Here is a 10,236-nt window from a genome sequence, read left to right as displayed (position 1 = left end):
AACCTAGTGGTAACCTTTTTTTTTTTTTCTTTTTTTTTTTAATTATTTTTTAAAAACACTGATTTTGCCTGTAATCCTAAAATAGGAATTTGTGCCAAAATGTGTGCTTAAAGCTATTATGGTTCCGTGACACGACACCTGCGTCCGATGACTCGTGTCTCCAAGGTTCGCTGGGGATCTAAAGCTTGGCTGCATTTAATGCCCTGTGTCTTCACAGGAGTCTGAAGTCATGGAGAGAAACACGGCTGGATCGGGTTTCCATCTCGAGGATCCTTATTTCATATCGGTACAGATGATGATGAAGGGCCGCAGTTTTTTTTTTTTTTTTTTTTCCCCAAGAGACGGTTCCTCATATGCACGCTTTACAAACGCGTTGCCCTTTGCTGTTTAAAAACACTGCGCTATTTATAGAAAGAGTAAAAATATCTAGTGAGGTTGGCTGTTCTAACAAATTTCTCACCAAATAACTATTTTGCTTCATTGCCTAAATCCGTTTTCATCCCTGGCGTCCTTGGAGCCGGCGGGTACTGCAATGATTCCGCATGTTGCCTTCGCAAGGGAATGTCATGGGTTTGAGTCTCACTCCTGTTGATTGAGGTACTTCATCTGAATCGATGAGTAAAAGTCACCCAGTTAGCTGTGGGTGAAACATGGTAAGCAGCTTAACGCACAAAGCTAACATTGTCAGGAGACTGAAGAGGTTAGTAAAGCATCCGGTGGCGCTGACCTGGCAATGCTACTTCTGTTTGACAGACACTGTTTTCAGGACAGAGCTGTGTTCACTGCTTTCCATTGTGTCTGTGCTCTGGACACAACTCACTGCCTCTTTCTAGCCTGCCCATAGGAAGGGGTCACACTGGAAAGAAAGGGTGCCAACACTTTAGCGGTTCTGGAGAAGCTGTACAAGCAGCAGAGTTTCAGGTTTCTTGGAGCTCAATGAGTGTCACAGATTCCTGGGACACTATGGCAGGGACCATCTCAATGGCATGTAGTGGAACCCCCTGTTACCTTTTGGGACAAGTACCTCACTCAAGGGTACTGCAGCTGGGATTTGAACCTGCAACCTTTGGGGCCACAAACAGCCTGTGTGACCCCTGCTCTAGCAGCTGTTCCTCCATTGAGGGACTGAATAAAAATGGTGCTGATTTCTTTCCAGCTCTTCCTCGAAATTTCATGCTTAAACGGAAGCATTTAGCACCAACAAACGGCTAAATATTTTATTTCCAATGAAACAGGAATAAAATCGTGGCTCAGACTTTCTTTCCAGGGTCCCGCGCTTTCTGTGCGATACAATTACTGCCCCCTCGTGGTCACAGACGGTCACTGCAGGCAGCGCTCCGCTCAGCACGGACGTGAAACAGTGAATTTTGCAGTAGAGGCTTCATGGCATCGAACTGTTTCCTAAAGGACACTTTGTTTGGCAGGATTTATTTTGACACTGAAGCGACAAATCAGTTATTAACAGCTGAGCCGCTTTATTCATAAGGTAGCGCTATTAAACGTGTATTAACGCACATCGCGCTCGGACCTGTGCAGGAGGAAGTTTTCACCACTAGGTGGCGCTAGTGACAAATATTTTTCGGACGCGTTGCCAGTTGGACTCGTGTATAAACTTACTATCGATTATCTTTCCGTATATTTCCAAACACCTTCTTCATCATCGCGTTCACTACACTTATCGACCATTGCTTTGCTTCTCACCTTTTGTGTCCTCAACTCCTTACTCACCCAGTATAACTGGTACCATCTTTTTTACTCCAACAATTATGGCTCAAAAATGTACAAGTTGTCAATACAGCACACGGTACTTAATTGGCTAAGTTTGAGTGTTGGCCCTTCTCTAGTGACAGTGAAGGGTTAATTAGTACTTGGGGGTTTTACCACATTACTGCTGTGTTTCAACCTGGATCCTTTGGTTGAAATGTCACAGCTCTGACCACAGTTTGTTGCTGTACAGCATATAGAATATTACTACATGTACTTTACTCTGTTGTACACTGTCTAAATCAATGCTATATATCATGAGTAGTTTATATAGTTTTTGTGACTTTGACTTCATGTATTCTTTTAGTTACCATTAAAAGCCATCCCAAATGATACTGAAACTCATGGAGATGAGAAATATTGCAAGGGCAAGTCAAAAAGTAACTATCCCCACACTTTTAATGCTGGGAATACTTTTTCCTGATTTTTAGGAAAATTGAGTCCTGAGGTTAAGGGTTTCGACGCTTGTCCACATGCTGAACTTCATCTCTGCTTCAGGTGGCTCCCCCAGAATGTCACTAAGTCTACAAGGCAGATCTCAGACCTCTCTGCTCCATGTTTCTGTGGGTTCCTTCCTTAAAATGAATGCTGCTCATGTGCAAGTTTCGCTTCTTCATGAACTCGACAAAGTGCTGAGGAGGCCTGAGTCTCAAGAGACACTCCCAACACTTGCGCTTTGGGGGAACACCATGGGTGGTCAGATGTGGCACGATCCCTCATCCTCACATCCCTTAAATAGGGGTTCAAGTCCCTGGATGAGTGAGTGGCTGGATGAGACTTCACTAATCCCAAAGGGTATCTCTTTACACACAGGATGCATTGGTCACTCTGTGACCCACTGCTGGTTTACATAGAAGTCGAGCCTTTTTTACTGCTGCTGTCTGTGGGTAATAACTGTTCATGGGGGGTGAATCACTGGAAAACCATCTCTTCTGTTTTGCTTCACAAGTGAAATTCGAATCTGTTGAAAAGTAAAGGTGACTTCTGACATGAGTGTCAGTTGAGATGTTCTCCCTCCCTGGATGCTTGACTGGCAGGACTGCTGGGTGTTTGCAAACCCCCTGTTGGGGGCAACTTGGGAAGGTGGGTTTACCTGTCAGTTCCCCCACAGTCGCCTTTAATGGCTGCATCGACTGCCGCTGCCCATAAATATTAGCCCAAAAAAATGTCATCTTATGTCAAACGGGTCCAACTAATCTGCTCTATACCTGACCTTTTTTCGCTCTTTGCTGTGAATTCAGCCACTTTTCCACCTGGGGCTCTCCTGGTGTTCTGGAGGCTCGCAGAGTTGGCTAGGAGGGACGGTGGTGGATGTGTGCGATTGCCGTGGAGTAGAATTTTTTCCTTCCCCCCCTCCCTTTCCTTGGTGACTTAATCTCCCCTAAATGAGAACATTGTTGAACTCCCTGAGGATGAGGGATTCTCCATGATGCAGATGGTGCTATAATGTACGGAGTTTCTTCCCAAGCTCAGCGCTCTAACACAAAAAGGCTGTAGGCTGTGCAACTGGAGACAGTTGCCATAGTAACGGGGTCAGAGTGACTCCGGGTTTCGAAGCGGTCACCATCGGCGCAGGGAGATGAGAAGAGGAGGTGTGAAGCTCTTTCCCTCCTCCTTGCCTTGTCCCAGTGGACAGATGTGCGGTCAGTGTTCTACTCTGCTGCAGCCGTGTAGCAACGTGCCCAGAACTCCAGGGAGCAACACTCATTAGCCGTTCCTTCGTCCTCACTCTGCATCTTAGCGAGCCGATGTTTTTTAGCGTTCTTCTCCAAAATGTCCTCAACAAGCTGATAATACGAAACGCTGGCCATGCATGAAGCGCTATATTTACATTAATTTAATTTCACTGCTTCAAAGCCACTCGCAGTGATCTAACCATTCATATAGCAGGGTAACTTTTACTGTCGGTCTGGGGTGAATACCTTAAGGGTACAACAGTAGAAGGCGGGATTCAAACCCGTGTCTTGCATTCTAAGGTAGCAGCTCTAATCCCTGTGCTGCCCTGCACTGTACAGTGAAGATGGAGGTTTAAAGCAGCAGTTTCCCTGCTAATATATCAGTGAGCAGCAACACAGCTGCACGTCTAGTTTAATGACTTCGACAAATGTTTGTATGAATCAATTGTCCAACATCACATGTCCGGCAGTGTTTCCCGGCTGCCTTCACACCTCGGTGCAGGGACTCCAGCAGCATGAGCCGTTCCACCCTTTACCATCCTCGCTTTAGATCGCGACCTTCTCTCCGTGCTCCTCTTCATGGATCCAGGATCAGCAAATGCGCAAAGAGGAGACAATCAATACTTTGCTTCATTTAGATGACCATTTTCTCCAAAGTAGCCAACAGTTACTTGTAAACATTTATCCAGGTGAATAATTGTCTTCAAGCACATTGGGCTAAGTGCTTTGCTCATGTGTACAGCACAGCAGTATTCAAAGCCATATCCTGCAGGGCCTTTGCTACCGTGCTGCTGCTGTCAAGGGCTTTTCTGAATACATTTGCATTTCATCATAGAGCTGATGTTTTTCTCCAAAGCAACTTAGTGTTAGCTTACCAACCCAGCTGGGTAATGTTACTAGAGCAGTTTCAGCATAAGTACTTTGGTCAAAGGTACCACAGCCAGCGGTGGGGATCAAACCTTTGGGTCCAAAAGCAGCAACCACTACCCTACCAGCTGTCCCATAGAAACTGAGTCTGTTGAAACTCCTGTCCAACAGATACAACCACCCCTGCTCTGCCTCAGATGGTTAATGAAGACCAGCTGCTACTAATTCAAAGAATCCGCAAGGACTTTAAAGGCAGCTGGTCTGAAAGCTGAGGGTGTGGCTTGGAGAGTGTGGTTGTTGGTTTTGTGTAAAATGAGGTTTGTTCCGGATCACAGAAAATGTGTCTGGGTGGAAAAGCTACTGTCTTTTGCTGAAGTTCTACCCCTTCTGCCCTACAGCTGGTTGCATGTTCCAGTACAAAACTGGAGTAGAATGAGGTGAGTGAAGTCTAGGTGCTGCAGGGCGTGGTGGGACAGCAGCTCGGCGCCATTTGGAGGTCATTAGGAGGTCACCCCTCGGTAGCGCGAGGACTCGTTGTAGCCTCGCGGCTGCTGGTACCTCATGCTGGGTTTATTAGCGATCGTTGTGTTTCAGGCCGTTCGCCGACGGCAGGAACGCGGAAGAGGAGCCCGCTGAGAGGCGTCGCTGTGGCTGTCGGTTCGTAAAGTGAACGCTGAGCGGTGAACCGGAGAGCACGGTGATCAAAGATGTTGTGAAGTCAATTGCTCAGCGCCCACCCTTAGGCATGCGGATCTCCAGGACCTCCTCGCTACCCCCGGCTCCACGGCCGCTAAGGGTTTGCTAGTGGGTTTGACAGCCGACCGGAATAGAAATAAAACACAAGATCGTAATTATGGCCTCCTTTTGGATTTATTCTTTTTTGTTTCAACGTGTCACGTTGCGCTTTGCGGCGTTCGACTCGTATGTGAGGAGATGCTCTAATTGCTTGTTGCTTCAGGACGACAAAGGTGCTGTAAAGTGAAATATGTCCAAACCAGGAGCCTGGAGATGGTGCAGTAGCACAGCAGGTAGTACCGGTGCCTCACAGCTCCTGGGCTCTGGGTTCCCATGTGGTTTCCTCTTGTAGTCCAAAGATGTGTGTTTTCAGGTGAACGGACCACGAAATTGCTTGGTGTGTGTGTGTGTGTGTGTGTGTGTGTGTGTGTGTTTACTGCAGTAAATGGGTGTGTGTGACAGACAGCACTGAACTGCCTAACACTAAGATACTGAGAATAAAGGATCTAAATGCTTCGTAATAATAATTGCAAGAAAATGGTGAGAATCTTCATGTGCACAACAAATAACTGGTTTTCCTGTGGTTCTGTGTACCTGTCCTGCCTCCCTCGCTCGTCCACCATGTGACGAGCTGCTTGCCCCACCTCAGCAGTGAACAGCCCGCCTCTGTGTTGGCGGCATTGGGTGGTGTCGCCGCTCCGGTTCTGCTGCGCACGAAGTGCAAACTCCCTTCCTTGTGCTCCGTCAACTCATATTACTCGTAGCAGTGAGTCCGAGGCTCCGCCCCGGTGTGCCGAACAGCCTGGCTGAGTGTCGTGATTGATTTGGGGGTCCGAGCTGCAACGCATCCCCGTTGGGCCAGATCTCCACCTGCTGCTGAATCTGCCCCGAACCCGTGAAACCTCTGGCCTCCTGCTCCACTTAGGGGTTTTGGATGGGGCTGCTCTTGTAGGGATGAGATGGTAAAAGTGCTTTCAGGGATGCCTACAGGTCACTCATTGATGACTGCACCCCTGACTTCCTCTCAAAGGGGGTATTTTTCGGTCCCAGCTGCTTGGACTTTGGGTTCCTCTTGGTTCACGGACATTTTGCAGAGCAACAGGAAATGAGTATATAGTATCACTGAAATGAATGTAGCTCCATAATAAGTGTTAAGCTACGTACAATTTACCTGTTTGTGCAACTTGGTTGTGTGGTTTTTTTTTTTCCCCCCAAGCTTTTGAATCTTCACTCTTCACTGGAGCAAATGATAAGTATCTTGCTGAAGGGTACTACAGCAGGAGGTGGGATTCAGACCTGCAACCTTCAAGTTCAAAGGCAGGGGTACAAACCACACCACCTGCTTTCAGCAGACCCCCCTATATCCAGGGTAACTTCCCATGGCAGATGCACTAGACTGAAGTCCCTGCAATCATTCACCATCTACACCCCAGCACTCTAAGGTGCACGCTATGGCCAATGCAGTCACCAGTCCACCTGAAACGCATCTTTGAACTGTGGGAGGAAACCAGATCACCAAAGGAAACTCATAGAGACATGGGGAGAACAATCTCTACACAGATTGAACCTGCAGTTCTGGAGCCATGAGGCACCAGTGCTACCTGCTGTGCTGCCAAGCTGCATCTTCCCAGGATACTTTACGTTCTGCCCCTGTGCCATGTGGACCCCTTACCAACTCAAAATGAACTGTGGTGGAGATATGACCCTATCATAAGGGTGACTAAGCGCCCAGAGGAGTCCTGGCTGTTGCTGCTGGTTCCAGGTTCCAGAAGGTAGTGGCCTCATGCTGTCGTGTTTCATTAGCAGACAAGTGCCACTGAGGCTCCCAGAAAGCAGGAGCTCCCCCTCATGCAGAGACAACTGCCTTTCCCTGGCTGGCTTGCTCATCCTTGTTCTCATTCCTCTCCAAGCAGAGGAGCTCATGTTGGTCTGAAACAGGTAAGAAGTGATAGGAGGAGGATTGTACTCCAGATGCATCTTCACAGGTATATTTCATTGAAGGGTTTTAGATTTTGGTGTGACGAGGTAACATCACAATGCCAAACATGTCTTGTTTTAATCCTTTATAGTGGAATCGGGCTGTTGATGGCAGCTGGATGAAAGAAATTCAATTGTTGCTTTGTGCTCTCGCTGGGTTCATCCTGCCCCTATTGGATGTTTCTCATGTGGGTCAAATAGGAGTTTGTGTATTGAATGTGCAACTTGGTGATCAAAGCTGCTGCCTTTGGCTGTGAAGGATCCAGGTTTGATTTCACCTCCTGCTGTAGTACCCTTGAGCAAGGTAAATTACTGCAGTAATACTTAGCTGTATCAACGAGTGAATCATTTAGTTGCTCTGCAGAGAGGTAATATCTGAACGAACAAATCGTAATGGATACACATGTTCTCAGTAGGTCACCTACTGCCTCTGCACTACCCTCATACTGTACATTGAGTATGTTCTCCTCGAGGAGAGCGGGATGTGGGCTGAAAAGCCAATGCGTGCAGAGTGCCACATGATGAATTCAGCAGCAGTGCGCATTTACTTGCGGTACTGGTGGCCCCTAGGAAGGATTGCGGGGGGGAGGTGGTCTTTAAACCCAGCGATGGCAAATTCTTTTCTTCAGAGTCCTGACAGGAGCAGACAGCCATGTCCCCTTCGGACTATTGCCTTCTCCATGGTCCTGTGAGTCCCCGCCTCATCTCCACACGCTTCACTCGCTCCCACACCCACGACATCCCCATCGCCAGCATTATTGAGCGACCGCTCGCTCCAGCAGAGCTCTCAACTCCTCCTGCTCAGCCGCACCAGTTTATGAACCGTCTCAGCACAATGCCCAAGCATCCGTCCCTTCGCGTCTCCATAGAAGTGCGACTGTCCCCTTTCTGGGTGCTCTCGACATGTTGGGGAGCTGCTAGTGAACGACCATCCAGAAAGAACATCTTTTTTTTTAATAGAGTAAATGAACATAAAACATCCTTATTAATTGCAGAGTCTTAACCCAGTCTTCTAAGGACAGATTGTCTCTTGCTATGTGTCCAAGAAGTCTGTCATTGGGGGTGAGAATCTGGGATCTTAAAGATGGCATAATGTGAGCTGAAGGAGATTTAAATGTTCGCATGACATCATATGATGGACACCACAGTACAACTAGGGCAGTTCGCACCTGGTGTGATGATGCTCCTTAACATGTGGAACAGCTTTATTTTATTTATTTTTACACCTGTCATGCTTGTCAGCCTCCCAAGGCCATATGCGACTGAGCAGACGGACTGAATTCTGAGTAACGCTTGATCTCGTAACGCAGATCAACTTTGCTCTGACCTGGAATGATTATTTTCCCAGCGTAGGTCATCGGACGAAATGAGGCACATTGCCAGGAGACAAAGGAAAGACCGGTGGTCCTATGTAGAAAATTAAGAATTTGTGAGAACCTCTGTTCGGTTGAGGTATTTTTTTTTTTTTTTTCTGCCCAAAAACACTTTTTATAGAACAGTTTTTTTTGAAGGGTCTCACTTGGGGAAACGTCTAGGGGTCACACTCGGTGGAAATGCAGATCTGCGTGGGAGTTTGTCGTCTGGGCCCAAGTTCTGCCAAGATGGGCATCGTATGACATGTTGTGCTTCTGAAAGACAAAGGAACAAAACTAAACCTATTGTGGGAGCAGCACAAGCCACACGAAGGCGAAATGGAGCAGTTAGAAATCTCACCAAGATGCTGTGTGTGTGTGTGTTCCAGCTTTCCTCCTTGGAACTTATTAGAGAAGTATCTCGTCGTCAGATGAGGGTCCAGTTGCCGTTCAGATGGCGACAGGAGCGCTTTGAGAAGCGCCTTCTGAGCCCTGGTTGTTCACTCACGTTTTTCAGTCGCGGTGAAGACGGCCTCTTAATTCCTTGGGCATCTTTTGTGACTCATCTCGTTTTCGGGGATTGACTGCTTAACGACTGCCGGTTCCGAGAGCGCAGCTGGTGTCTTGGAACGAAAATCTTAGGGTTTCGTCTTGCGAATCTTCAAATGTAAATAAGTGGGACTTGGATAGTTTTCGCTTTCTTCCCTCCTAATTGCTACGGTCTAAAACCCCGTTCCTTTGAGTGACGTTGATTGTCGGCTTCTAATTTTCCTGCCGCTCTGAGTCGGTGGCGATAGTGGGATCTCGCTGTATTATTAGCAGCCCACAAGCCTGGTAATAATTCACAGCCTCCAAGCTCATGGGGCATTGAGGGGCGTTGGGGAGGGGGAAGTGACTGGCAGACCTGCCACAGCAGTATTAAGGGTTTTTTTTTTTTTGCAGTACATCTCCAACTACGGAGATGGCCTTAATGATCAGTGATTTAAAACACACTGGTCGCACCGTTTGTGCAGCTGCTCTTCGTTTGCACCCTTCAGGTACACACACATCAGACATTTTACATTTATTTGACACGTCTCTCCAAAGCAACTTACAATGTTAAGGTCACAATTATTACATGCTTACAATCATTTACACAGCTGGGTAACTTTTTTCCTTTTTACTGAAGCAATTTAAGGTAAGTACCTTGCTCAAGGGTACTACAGCTGGAGATCAGACCTGCAACCACTGGGTCCAAAGGGAGTAGCTCTGACCACTACGCTACCAGCTGTCCCCGTACGTATGTTGCTTTGGAGAAAAGTGTCTGTCTGCTAAATAAATGTACTCATGCTGCTGCTTCTAATGAGTCCTATCAGGAACAGACAGTTGTTCCTTAGAGCCGATAGCCTCGTCTCTCCTCCCTGAGCGAGGCTGACAAATGAACAAGGCGGGAGGCTGTCCGCAGACGGTGCTCACAGATTGCCTGGTTTCGTCACTCTGACAGCATCCATCATCCCCCATATGGCCGTTCTTCTGACGGGAAGATGTCCTAAATCATCTTCCGTGAGTTCTAAAGTTTTGCAGTTGTCTTCCGCATGCACTTCCTCTAGGAGGCGCTGCGCACAGAATGGAGTGACCGAGGTGTAAAACATATTAGCTGTGTGCCCTCGTGACTCCAGCCCGGACTTTCTGGGTACGAAACGGGGTGTCGTTCAGCAAATCTTCTCTGAAGATTCAGAGCTCGGGGGGGAGGGTGTGTAATGATCACTAACTGGACAGTGATCCAGTTGGGGGAAGGAGCCACAAGGAGAGCGAGATGGTGGGTAGAGAGGGAGGCTGGATAATTAGCAAGGGGGTCCATGTGCTGCTTGTGCGCCTTTGAGGTA

Source organism: Scleropages formosus, chromosome 22 (genome assembly GCF_900964775.1).
Source record: "Scleropages formosus chromosome 22, fSclFor1.1, whole genome shotgun sequence".
NCBI classification, from domain to species: Eukaryota; Metazoa; Chordata; class Actinopteri; order Osteoglossiformes; family Osteoglossidae; genus Scleropages; species Scleropages formosus.
Note: the sequence above shows the minus strand (reverse complement) of the source record.